We start from the raw sequence: 14,398 nt of genomic DNA, 5'->3' as shown, positions 1-14,398 counted from the left end.
AAATATTTTAAGTCATTTGTAAATGATTTATTATATTATATTATTATATATTATATTATATATATATATATATATATTATATTTATTTCTACTATATAATAAAAGGGGTTTTATTATGATATTATATAATAGTAGAATATATATTATATAAACTCCCTTTTATTATATAGTAGAAATTACAATTACAAAATTAACCCTTTTAAAATGTCTTTAAGATATTTTAAGTTGTTAATTATTATTATTCATAATACTTTTTTGGTAATTTGAAAATGATATATGTTATTTTTTCTGTCCCAATATATGTGACCCGAATAGAATTTTGAGAGTGTACCTATTTTATTATATATCCTTTAAATATGAAATATTTTAAGTCATTTGTAAATGATTTATTATATTATATTATTATATATTATATAAACTCCCTTATAGTAGAAAAATAAATATATATTATATAGTAGAAAAATGATTTATTATATTATATATTATATATTATATAGGGAGTTTATGATTGGACATCACAATGTCCCATCATAAACTCCCTCTTATATAATAAGAGAATTTTAACAAGTAATATTGGAGCAAAGAACACTTAGTTAATTTCAAACTAGAGAGATGACCAAAAAACCAAATTAGAAAACTCTAAAAACTTAGCAAATGCCTTGACAACATGGTCCAAAAAACAACATTGATAAATAAATATAACTCTTAGAATTACTATAAAATTCATAAGAAAAAAAGCATTGCAAGTGCTTGAGAATGAGAATGAGTTTCACGCTCTTCTAGTTACAGTAACGACTGCAATTGAATCCACTCTTTATTTTCAAGAACATTGGTAAAAGCCTTGATATCACTTCCACATTCAAATAAACTCATATAACTATCCTTCAAGTCCACTTGCACACAAATACTTCCACATTCTGCATCATACATCCAACAACTATGAAAATTTCTCAATCCAAAATGCATCAAACTTGGTTTTCCTCGACCAAAATCAGCATCCTTCATAGGAAACTTACACAAACTCGAAATTATACACTTGTCAACTTCATCATTGTCAATTCCCCATTCTTTAGACGCGAAAATTTACTTGTATGAATTAGCCACAGTCGCGATTATATCATCAGCTGAACCTATAGCACAAGCATCAATAGCTTTTTGCACCGAATTCCTAATCAACGTTACAAAATCATGAAGCTCCATTTTGTTCTTCTCGGGTACAAATAGTATTGGAGCATCCATTACATAATTCCCAAACATGTTTTCTTTTAAAGGTAAAGAGATATTTCCGCGTAAATTCACTGGAAAAAACACTAATGAACGTCTCAAATATCCGTGTTTTGCTTCTGAAACACGAATTAAAGCCCTCCATAAAATTGCTGTAATAATTTCAACTCTTGAAGGCTTAAAGCATAATTCCCCTGAATCTATTGCCGCTGATAACTTATCTCTGAGAGACGATATCGTCTGTTCATTAATAAAAAATCTCTTAGCTATAAATTTTGCTTCTAATTCTACTAGATGAACACGATTTGGGAAAATACTCGATAAATCTTTTGCTGGAAGAATCTCACCAAAATCAAAACTCATGAAAACAATCTAATCTACTGGAATCCCCAATTTACACAATTTAGCCCACTCGTAAACAAATTTGAAATTATTGAATCCACCCATTACAGGGTGCGATGCACTAATAGACATAGCAATTCCACCACATTCGAACTTTGTCACTTGCACAATCATAGGTGGAGTTGTGAAAAATTAAATTAAATTTTTTAGAGGTACAAAAAATATCTTAGATATTTAGTAGAACTTTCTAGAATTTGGTAGAGTAAATATCTTTGATATTTATACTTAAGAATATTCTAGATGTTCTAGATAATTAGATACTTAGAGTAAAGTATAGAATAATCTAGATTCTTGTTAGATATTTAAAAGATAGGGTCATCTAGATTTTTCTTGTAGATATATCTAGAATAATTTCTAGAAGCATCACCACACTAGTATAAATAGGAGATGGCCTTGTACATTTGTATTCAAGGAAAAATAAAAGCACTTAAAGAGTCTTCTTCCACTACAAAGTTCTTCTTTCCAAATTCTCTTTTTAACTTTCTAGCTTCCTCTTCTTCTTTAGTTGAATCTTCCGATCTTAGTTAACGATCTTGGGCTAGCAGAAGGTTCCACATTATACTTTTCTTCTACTATTCTCTACATGGTATCAGAGCCATAGCTGTGGATTGGCTTGTGGGTGTTATTTCAAGATCGGGTTGGTGGTAGATTCAACTTGTTTGTGTAAATGGATTTTAGCTTTCGTGTTAATGGACTAGGGATGAAGTTGTTGAATCAGTCCAAATACAAGGTATAAAAGACATGTATGGAATCATACCTTATGGGCGAGGATTTGTGGGATGTTGTGAATGGAAGTAACACAAGTCCTCCTGATGACGGACCGAAAAATAGTAGTGCGTACAAGAAGTGGAAACAAGTTAATGCGAAGGCGGAGTTAATTCTGAAGAGTACGGTCTCCTCCGGTTTATTTGATCATATTATAAAGTGTAAATCAGCTCATGAAATATGGAAGACCCTCAATCATTTGTTCAACAAGAAGAATAAAGCTCGGCTGCAGATATTGGAGAATGAATTGGCTAGCACCACTCAAGGTAATCTTTCTATCTCCGAGTATTTTTTAAAGATTAAGAACTTATGTTCTGAGATATCTTTGTTGAATCCGGAAAAGGCTATCTCTGAAGCACGAATAAGAAGAATTGTCATTCGTGGTTTGAAACCCATATATATTCCATTTGTGAGGTCGATTCAAGGATGGGTTCAACAACCATCCTTGGAGGAATTTGAGAATTTGTTGTCGTCACAGGAGTTACTAGCCAAGCAGTTGGCTAGTGTATTTGTCAACAATGGAGAAGGATATGCTCTTGTAGCCAACAAGAGGAACTTCAAAGGAAAAATAAGAGATATGCCGCACACTCGATCTATAGGTGGTTCAAGCTTGCTTGGAAAGAAGGAAAAACCTTCTAACTATTATGGTAAGAAGCCTCCCGGATGCTATCAATGTGGTAATGTAGGACACAAAAAAAGATATTGCCGAGCAAAGGAGAGCAATATGACTCAAAAAGTTGCTGAAGAAGAAGAAGAGTGGGAAAGGTGTTTAGTAGCTGAGGCTCGAGCAATAGATGCTATGGTTTCTATCAACCTTGAAAGAGATTGGATCGAGGATTCAGAATATAATGTTGTCGACCACATGGAGAAGCAAGACACTGATGTCATCGATATGAAGCAACAAACTCTTGAGGATGTTCATACTGGTGATATGGTAGCTTCTATCGAAGATATGAAGGAATTAGATTCTGAACAAGCAGTGCCTGGAGCTATATATGCCAATGGAGACCTTTATGGAGAGAAAGTATTGAGAAAGATGTATGGAAAGTTGAAGTCTCCGATCAATCATCAGCCATATTGAGGCCAGTCATTGGCTTAGATCAAATATTGGAAGCAAATGAAGAAAATGTTGATCAAATAGATAGAGAAACAGACCTTGAAGGCCAAATTTCAGGCGAAATGATAGACGACATAACTTTCGAAATCTCTAAAGCAGATAAACACATTATTGAAGAGCTTAAAAGGAAATATGATGGTGTATCCTACTATGGTGTTGAGGCTTCACAAGAAATAGATGACAATATCAAGAGGCTAATACTAATGAAATCTCTCAATATTATGGAGTTGCATCGAAAGAAGCGTGTTCTAAAATTTTGAGCATCAAAGTTCCAAACTTGTCTATATATGTATCTCCAGATAGTACAACTGCAGGGAAGTTAAGAGAAAGGGGGAGTCTAGGTACTCAGCGACGAGATAATTCACATGGCTTATTCGATAACGGAAAATCGTTATCATTTGATGAAGCAAGAGGAATTCGGAAGAAATTGCTGAGATCTTCACCAAGACGTGACTCAAAGCTTCGTTTGAGTTCTTCCACAACAAGTGTGGGGTAGTTTCCAAAAAATCACTTTAAGGGGGAGTGTGAAAAATTAAAGTTGATTTTTTGGAGGTAAAAAAAATATCTTAGATATTTAGTAGAACTTTCTAGAATTTGGTAGAGTAAATATCTTTGATATTTATACTTAAGAATAATCTAGATGTTCTAGATAATTAGATACTTAAAGTAAAGTATAGAATAATCTAGATTCTTGTTAGACATTTAAAAGATAGGGTAATCTAGATTTTTCTTGTAGATATATCTAGAATAATTTCTAGAAGCATCACCACACTAGTATAAATAGGAGATGGCCTTGTACATTTGTATTCTAGGAAAAATAAAATCACTTAAAGAGTCTTCTTCCATTACAAAGTTCTTCTTTCCAAATTCTCTTTTTAACTTTCTAGCTTCCTCTTCTTCTTTAGTTGAATCTTCCGATCTTAGCTAACGTTCTTGGGCTAGAAGAAGGTTCCCGATTATACTTTTCTTCTGTTATTCTCTACATGGTATCAGAGCCATAGCTGTGGATTGGCTTGTGGGTGTTATTTCAAGATTGGGTTGGTGGTAGATTCAACTTGTTTGTGTAAATGGATTTTAGCTGTCGTGTTAATGGATTGGGGATGGAGTTGCTGAATCAATCCAATTACAAGGTATGAAAGACATGTATGAAATCATACCTTATGGGCGAGGATTTGTAGGATGTTGTGAATGGAAGTAACACAAGTCCTCCTGATGACGGACCGAAAAATAGTAGTGCGTACAAGAAGTGGAAGCAAGTTAATGCGAAGGCGGAGTTAATTCTGAAGAGTACGGTCTCCTTCGTTTTATTCGATCATATTATAAAGTATAAATCAGCTCATGAAATATGGAAGACCCTCAATCATTTGTTCAACAAGAAGAATAAAGCTTGGCTGCAGATATTGGAGAATGAATTGGCTAGCACCACTTAAGGTAATCTTTCTATCTTCGAGTATTTTTTTGAAGATTAAGAACTTATGCTCTGAGATATCTTTGTTGAAGCCGGAAAAGGCTATCTCTGAAGCATGAATGAGAATAATTGTCATTCGTGGTTTGAAATCCAAATATATTCCATTTGTGACGTCGATTCAAGGATGGGTTCAACAACCATCCTTCGAGGAATTTGAGAATTTGTTGTCGTCACAGGAGTTACTAGCCAAGCAGTTGGCTAGTGTATTTGTCAACAATGGAGAAGGATATGCTCTTATAGCCTACAAGAAGAACTTCAAATGAAAAATAAGAGATATGTCGCACACTCGATGTGTAGGTGGTTCAAGCTTGCCTGGAAAAAAGGAAGAGCCTTCTAACTATTATGGTAAGAAACCTCACAGATGCTATCGATGTGGTAATGTAGGACACATAAAAAGATATTGCCGAGCCAAGGAGAGCAATATGACTCAAAAAGTTGCTGAAGAAGAAGAAGAGTGGGAAAAGTGTTTAGTAGCTGAGGCTCGAGCAATAGATGCTATGGCTTCTATCAACCTTGAAAGAGATTGAATCGAGGATTCAGAATATAATGTTGTCGACCACATGGAGAAGCAAGATACTGATGTCATCAATATGAAGCAACAAACACTTGAGAATGTTCATACTGGTGATATGGTAGCTTCTATCGAAGAAATTAAGGAATTAGATTCTGAACAAGCAGTCCCTGGAGCAATATATGCCGATGGAGACCTTTATGGAGAAAGTATTGAGGAAGATATATGGGAAGTTGAAGTCTCTGATTAATCATCAGCCATATTGAGGCTAGTCATTGGCTTAGATCAAATATTGGAAGCAAATGAAGAAAATACTGATCAAATAGATAGAGAATCTGACCTTGAAGGCCAAATTTCAGGCGAAACGATAGACGATATAACTTTCGAAATCTCTAAAGAAGATAAACATATTATTGAAGAGCTTGAAAGGAAATCTGATGGTGTATCCTACTATGGTATTGAGGCTTCACAAGAAATAGATGACAATATCATCACCGAATCAGATGAAGAGGCTAATATTAATGGAATCTCTCAATATTATGGAGTTGCATTGGAAGAAGCATGCTCTAAAATTTTGAGCATCAGAGTTCCAAACTTGTCTATCATAGATGTATCTCCAAATAGTACAACTGCAGGGAAGTTAAGAGAAAGGGGGAGTCTAGGTACTCAGCGACGAGATAATTCACATGGCTCATTCGATAACGGAAAATCTTTATCATTTGATGAAGCAAGAGGAGTTCGGAACAAATTGCTGAGATCTTCACCAAGATGTGGCTCAAAACTTCGTTTGAGTTCTACCACAACAAGTGTGGGGTAGTTTCCAAAAAATCACTTTAAGGGGGAGTGTGAAAAATTAAAGTTGATTTTTTGGTGGTACAAAAAATATCTTAGATATTTAGTAGAACTTTCTAGAATTTGGTAGAGTAAATATTTTTTATATTTATACTAAAGAATAATCTAGATGTTCTAGATAATTAGATACTTAGAGTAAAGTATAGAATAATCTAGATTATTGTTAGACATTTAAATGATAGGGTCATCTAGATTTTTCTTGTAGATATATCTAGAATAATTTCTAGAAGCATCACCACACTAGTATAAATAGGAGATGGCCTTGTACATTTGTATTCAAGGAAAAATAAAAACACTTAAAGAGTCTTCTTCCATTACAAAGTTCTTCTTTCCAAATTCTCTTTTTAACTTTCTAGCTTCCTCTTCTTCTTTAGTTGAATCTTCCGATCTTAGTTAACAATCTTGGGCTAGCAGAAGGTTCCGATTATACTTTTCTTCTGCTATTCTCTACATGGTATTAGAGCCATAGCTGTGGATTGGCTTGTGGGTGTTATTTCAAGATCAGGTTGGTGGTAGATTCAACTTTTTTGTGTAGATGGATTTTAGCAATCGTGTTAATGGACTGGGGATGAAGTTGTTGAATCAGTCAAATTACAAGGTATGGAAGACATGTATAAAATCATACCTTATGGGCGAGGATTTGTGGGATGTTGTTAATGGAAGTAACATAAGTCCTCCTGATGACGGACCGAAAAATAGTAGTGCGTACAAAAAGTGGAAGCAGGTTAATGCGAAGGCGGAGTTCATTCTGAAGAGTACGGTCTCCTCCAATTTATTCGATCATATTATAAAGTGTAAATCAGCTCATGAAATATGGAGGACCCTCAATTATTTATGCAACAAGAAAAATGAAGCTCGGCTGCAGATATTGGAGAATGAATTGGCTAGCACCACTCAAGGTAATCTTTCTATCTCCGAGTATTCTTTGAAGATTAAAAACTTATGTTCTGAGATATCTTTGTTGAATCCGGAAGAGGCTATCTCTGAAGCACGAATGAGAAGAATTGTAATTTGTGGTTTAAAACCCAAATATATTCCATTTGTGACGTCGATTCAAGGATGGACTCAACAACCATCCTTGGAGGAATTTGAGAATTTGTTGTCGTCACATGAGTTACTAGCCAAACAGTTGGCTAGTGTATTTGTCAACAATGGAGAAGGATATGCTCTTGTAGCCAACAAGAGGAACTTTAAAGGAAAAATAAGAGATATGTTGCACACTCGATCTGTAGGTGGTTCAGGCTTGCCTGGAAAGAAGGAAGAGCCTTCTAACTATTATGGTAAGAAGCCTCCCAGATGCTATCGATGTGGTAATGTAGGACACATTAAAAGATATTGTCGAGCCAAGGAGAGCAATATGGCTTAAAAAGTTGCTGAAGAAGAAGAGTGGAAAAAGTGTTTTATAGCTGAGGCTCGAGCAATATATGTTATGGTTTCTATCAACTTTGAAAGAGATTGGATCGAGAATTCATAATATAATGTTGTCCACCACATGGAGAAGCAAAACACTGATGTCATCAATATGAAACAACAAACTCTTGAGGATGTTCATACTGGTGATATGGTAGCTTCTATAGAAGAAATCAAGGAATTAGATTCTTAACAAGCAGTGCCTGGAGCTATATATGCCGATGGAGACCTTTATGGAGAAAGTATTGAGGAAGATGTATGGGAAGTTGAAGTCTCTGATCAATCATCAGCCATATTGAGGCCAACCATTGGCTTAGATCAAATATTGGAAGCAAATAAAGAAAATGCTGATCAAATAGATAGAGAAGCTGACCTTGAAGGCCAAATTTCAGGCGATACGATAAACGATATAACTTTCAAAATCTCTAAAGCAGATAAACATATTATTGAAGAGCTTGAAAGGAAACCTGATGGTGTATCCTACTATGGTGTTGATGCTTCACAAGAAATAGATGACAATATCATCACCGAATCAAATGAAGAGGCTAATACTAATGAAATCTCTCAATATTATGGAGTTGCATCGGAAGAAGCGTGTTCTAAAATTTTGAGCATCAGAGTTCCAAACTTGTCCATCATAGATGTATCTCCAGATAGTACAACTGCAGGGAAGTTAAGAAAAAGGGGGAGTCTAGGTACTCAGCGACGAGATAATTCACATGGCTCATTCGATAATGGAAAATCTTTATCATTTGATGAAGCAAGAGGAGTTCGGAAGAAATTGCTGAGATCTTCACCAAGACGTGGCTCAAAGCTTAGTTTGAGTTCTTCCCCAACAAGTGTGGGGTAGTTTCCAAAAAATCACTTTAAGGGGGAGTCTGAAAAATTAAAGTTGATTTTTTGGAGGTACAAAAAATATCTTAGATATTTAGTAGAACTTTCTAGAATTTGGTAGAGTAAATATCTTTGATATTTATACTTAAGAATAATCTAGATGTTCTAGATAATTAGATACTTAGAGTAAAGTATAGAATAATCTAGATTCTTGTTAGATATTTAAAAGATAGGGTCATCTAAATTTTTCTTGTAGATATATCTAGAATAATTTCTAGAAGCATCACCACACTAGTATAAATAGGAGATGGCCTTGTACATTTGTATTCAAGGAAAAATAAAAGCACTTAAAGAGTCTTCTTCCATTACAAAGTTCTTCTTTCCAAATTCTCTTTTTAACTTTCTAGCTTCCTCTTCTTCTTTAGTTGAATCTTCCAATCTTAGTTAACGATCTTGGGCTAGCAGAAGGTTCCCGATTATACTTTTCTTCTGCTATTCTTTATAGGAGTAGTGTCAAAATCTACGTCCTTCAAATCCTGGATGTCTTGAGGGAAGAAAAAAAGGGCGAGATTAAGGTCATTTTGGGCCTGATTGATAAAATCATTGAATTGACAATTGACTTTGGCTTTTGTAAACTTAACACCCTGGTCAAGGCAATTGATTGAACATCGATCCCTTGACAACCTTCCTGCTGTAGGATAAACATGAGATAAAATTCTGGATAGGGATTTTTCGAGTTTCTCATCAAACTTGTCATCGTTGATGTTGTTACCTTGTGGATAGAAAAGTAGTAATGGCATATGTTCCCTCTCTGCGAGCTGATCGAAGAACGATAACTTGTAATTCTTAAGGTGTTGTGGTGTTGGTATGGATGGTTTTATGAGTTTTGTGGAGATGAATTCCAAGTTCAATTCCATGTTTGATAAATGGAAAACAGAAAAAACAAAAAAAAAAAAGTGAAAGAAGTCCAAAATGATTTTTTCTATGGAGCTTATGCTATACAATAATCTTTATTATATAGGGAAAAAAATTCCATGATATGTTTATTGTGTATCGGATTATGGTAATCTTTCATATTTGAAATTTGAAGAATGAAAAAATCAGACCATAAATAGGGTAATATTTGGTATTTTATGATATTGTAAAATTTATGGTTCTTTGATTATGGAGAATTGGACAACTAATCAAACCTTGTTTGTATTTGAATATCTTTTGACTAATAAAATGTTGTTATTAGAGAATGACTATAAAAATGTTTGACGGTATATTAAACGAGTAAATCAAATAAAAATAAGTTTATCATTTAAAGTTGTATTCCATTTATATTTTTGGCGTGTAAATAATTTTATTTCCTTATTATCATTTTATTTATTTGGAATGTAATAGTAATTAGTTTTCTTTCTTTTGAAGATAGTAGTATTATTTCATGTATTAACCAGAAAATTTATTTTAAGAAAGAAAGTTAAGACAATGGGTAAATATAAATGTTTCGATTTGGTCGATTACATTCTAAAAATGATATCTTATCAATTATTATTTTATTTTATATTTATAAAAATTAAGTTTTTCGAAATCATTTCAATTTGGGATTTCTTTTGATATTAAAACGATTACGTTATTTTTCAATATCATTTTAAGAGTTACACGTAGAATTTACAATACGATATCATGCATACTTGCAAGTGTTTGGCAAAATCTCTAGACATTTTTATTATTTCAAAAAATGATGAAAGAACATAAAAAATGACAAGAATAGAGATTTGTTCACATATTTTACTGTTGTAAAATAAATTAAGCAAAGGCAAGAGAGGTATAAGCAAAAAATTAAGCATCCAACAAGAGAAATCAAATTTGTATAAAAGTATTATTACTATTCAGTACATGTTTAGCTTCTATTTGACTATAGATTTTAAAGTATAAATTCAAATTGAACATGCATTTTGAAATAAATTTTAAGAATTTGATTCAAAATTTATGATCAAACGCTAGCCTTAAAATCTTTGACTTCATCTTTTTTATGTGTTACGTATTGCTTCATTGGTCATGCTCATCTTACCACTTTGCTGACGTTATTTTTAGCTATTCTTTCTAGCTCCTTTTGATAATGCATCGTTATACAGAGGAAGGTCTATCAAAAACAATTTTTTTAATTCTGGAAAGGAGAAAATCTACACACATCCAACCTCCCTCAAGTCGATCACACAGAAATATATTATTATTAGACTAAAATGAGAAAAAGAAAAAGTAATCAACGATCCACAATGGTGTTGTACACTGAGTAATTTGCACCTGCACTACACCTGATTACTTAAACCCCAATTTAAACTTGAGTGACCATCCATTGCAATGTGCACGTGGCTCATGGATAGAGCCAAGCCACCACACTCGAATTCTGTAATTTGGATAATTACAACTGGCATGGCGAATAAGTTTGGATGTATCTACATTCCATGAATCTTGAGGCCAACAAAGCAATGAAAGGTTGACATCCTTATGAATCACGATTCAAAATGGACGTGATGACACTCGTCTTATTTTATCAAGATAAGTCAGCTTAAAACTCAACAGTTACGATAAAATGTGGAAATTTATAATCAACTTAAAAATACCCCCAAAACTCGGTTAACACCTATATAAACCTCTAAAGTATTACTATTGAATCAAATGAAAAATACAAGTCTCATATGACATTGTTTCTAGAATAGAACAAGATCACAAATAGGAGTAAAAAGGTCCGTTGAAATGACAAGCAGCTACCTCACAAACTTCCACAAGAAGCCTTAGACAAGGAGAAGAGAAAATATCACGAAGATCCGGACTCATAACCTACAAAAATGTAGAATCAAGGGGTGAGTATCAAACCACACGGTACTCAGCAAATAAACTACTAAACACAAGCTAAGGGAATAAAATACAAGTACTCCTTACACCCCATCCACACCTCCACAACAACCTGCATAAGAACCAGCCCAACCTAACAGTTCACAATTTACATAACACACAACTCAACAACAACACTCTAACAAATTATTTATCCTCAACAACAAACTCAATATTCATCAATCACAACTTTCACAGAAAGGCACTTACAAGATCAGCAACACACAAGATCAAGTTCATCAATGATAAAAAATGTGCAATGCAATGAAATGTAATGTCAAGTATAGTGATGCATGTCTGACTTAACGATACACACCCGCTGTCTCTCAGTCCGAGACCCATGGGGGACATATCTATTCATGCATCCATCGCGGCGTGCGATACGACCCTCGATATATAGTATCTATCGCGGCATGCGATACGTCCCTCGATATATAGTATCCATCGCGGCGTGCGTTACGTCCCTCAAAATGTACATCCTCTTATCACATAACACTTATCTATCACAACCATGTCTCAGAACCAATGCAAATGACATGTTCACACAAATAATGAAGAGATGACCTTTTTCATAACAATGCACAATTCACAACAATACAACCGTGATACAACATCAACAATTAATCAATAAGCCTTTTTATTACCCTTTTTTCATCATTAGAATTATTCAACATTGACAAATCAACCCATCACCAAGTCCCATTACTCCCCAACACGTACCACAAGAAAATACACGATTCTATGCACTTAACAAGGGTTTAGAAATCCATTTGCCTCAATTACTCAATAATTCACTTCGGAACTTGAGCCTTCCCCTTTCGTTGAACTTCCAACTCAAAGCAATCTATTCAAATAAATGACTATAATAAGATTTCAAAACTAATAACACCCTTATTACTATATGTCTAGTCTAGATCCAAAAACTCATCCAAGCCTAAAATCAAGTTCCTAATTCTTGGTGCCGATTAACATGTCAACTCTCATATAACCAATTTTAAGTCTTGGGTTAAGTTCCAACTTCTCCAACGTCATAAATCTAATATTATTTATATAATATAATACACCAAATATTTAATTACCTATTCCAACATACTAAACATAAATTAGAATGTGATAATACAATGAATTCTCAACTGCCAAATAACATACTCCCTCCGTCCCTATTTAGTTGTCCATATTTCCTCTTTTAGTTGTCCTTATTTAGTTGTCCATTTTGACAAATCAAGAAAGGACAACAATTTTTTTCCTATTATACCCTTATTTAAAGTGAAAAGTTGTCATAAATAAAGTATATAAACTTATAAACTTCCCAGCATTGATTAGTTATCTTGAGTGAATTTATTTTGAAAATAAATTATACTATAAGGGTAAATTGTAACTTCACTGTGCTAATCATTGTTGCCTTAATTTGTGTGTCATTTCTAAAGTGGACAATTAAATAGGGACGGAGGGAGTATGTGTAGAACAAAACTATATAAAAGAACCACGCCGTGAGAACTACTATATAAAGAACCACACCGTTACTAACTGAAACTAATTCAATCATGTTCTAATTGCCCATCACAGAGAACAGACTTTCCCATTTCAAATTATTCCTCCCACATGATAATATAATGTTACTTGACTAAGTAACTTTAACCATTTAATTAATATGAACAATATATTGAATTCCTCGAAACCTCCCCACTCTAATTAACTGACACCATATAACCAATGAATAAAAGTAATTTAATAATTTAACTCCTTGGTGTTACTGATTTCACCAACAATTATATAAAATAAATAAATAACATTGGCATAGAGATGGATTTAGCCATAATTTAACCCAATTATAGAAGACCCAAGTTCTTACCTGTTATAGCCGCCATTTTGATTATTTTACCGTAGTTGTAATGTTCTCGGGAGGTTTTTTTTTTTTTTTCCAAAAGAAATAAGGTCTAAAGTGTCGTAGGGTATTAACTTAAATTATATTATATTATTATATATGGGTTTGACCCATTAATTATCAACTAAATTAATTAATTATTTAATAAATATCCGTCAAGTAAATAATTTAGTTATCGAATAGTTCACAATTCAAAAACCAATTTCATCGACTGATCAAGAAATTACTCGGGGCAACTATCGAGATGGGTAAAACGATAATTTTACGAAAATTTCCAAAAATAATTTCTGAGTAATTACAAATACAACCAAAAAACTTGATTATTTCTTGATCCAAAATGCATTAAATTTGGATTCCCCCATCCAAAGTTTGCTTCTTGAATATGAAACCTAGTCAAACTTGAACAAGTAAATTCTTCAACATCATCATTAGTTCCCCATTCTTTACCTTCATAACTTTTGTTATATAAATTAGCCACCATTTCAATTACTTCATTTGTTGATGAAGCTTCACCACAATAATCAAGAGTATTTTGCATTGTTTCTCTCATTAATATTAATATAACGGGGGAGGGTTCTGTTAAATTGTCTAGTACTTTGACTCTTGAAACTGTTTTGGTGGTGCCTTCACTCCAAAACAATTTATTGTCTGTAAGCCAAATTGCTTCATCTCTTAACTGTACTGTTACTTTTTGGCCCTTATTTTGTATCTTTCAGGACATTCTGACCCGGAAGACTCTTGGTTATGGTGTTAAACGGGGAAAGCTATACTATCTGGAGTTGGATGAGAATACAGAGCATAATTTTGGGCAGGCATGTCATACAAGTGGAGTTGAAAAGGCTAAAGAAAAAATATGGCTATGGCATAGGAGACTAGGACACATCTCTTTTGGTTATCTTAAGACACTTAGGCCAAGTTTGTTTGCTGATTTAGATGTTTCAGATTTCCAATGTAATATTTGTGAACTAGCAAAAAGCCATCGAATTCCTTATTTTCCAAGTTTGAATAAATGTTCAGAACCTTTCATTGTTATACATTCTGATATTTGGG

General features: G+C 33.5%; 1 pseudogene; it reads right to left on the bottom strand.

The window, feature by feature from the left end:
* Window positions 1-783: 783 nt before the first annotated feature.
* On the bottom strand, window positions 784-9,500 carry LOC125849941 (pelargonidin 3-O-(6-caffeoylglucoside) 5-O-(6-O-malonylglucoside) 4'''-malonyltransferase-like; annotated as a pseudogene).
* Between the last annotated feature and the right edge of the window lie 4,898 nt (window positions 9,501-14,398).

The sequence above is a fragment of the Solanum stenotomum genome, unplaced genomic scaffold, assembly GCF_019186545.1.
Source record: "Solanum stenotomum isolate F172 unplaced genomic scaffold, ASM1918654v1 scaffold11691, whole genome shotgun sequence".
In the NCBI taxonomy this organism is placed as follows: domain Eukaryota; kingdom Viridiplantae; phylum Streptophyta; class Magnoliopsida; order Solanales; family Solanaceae; genus Solanum; species Solanum stenotomum.
This window is presented reverse-complemented; position numbering and strand designations above follow the sequence as displayed.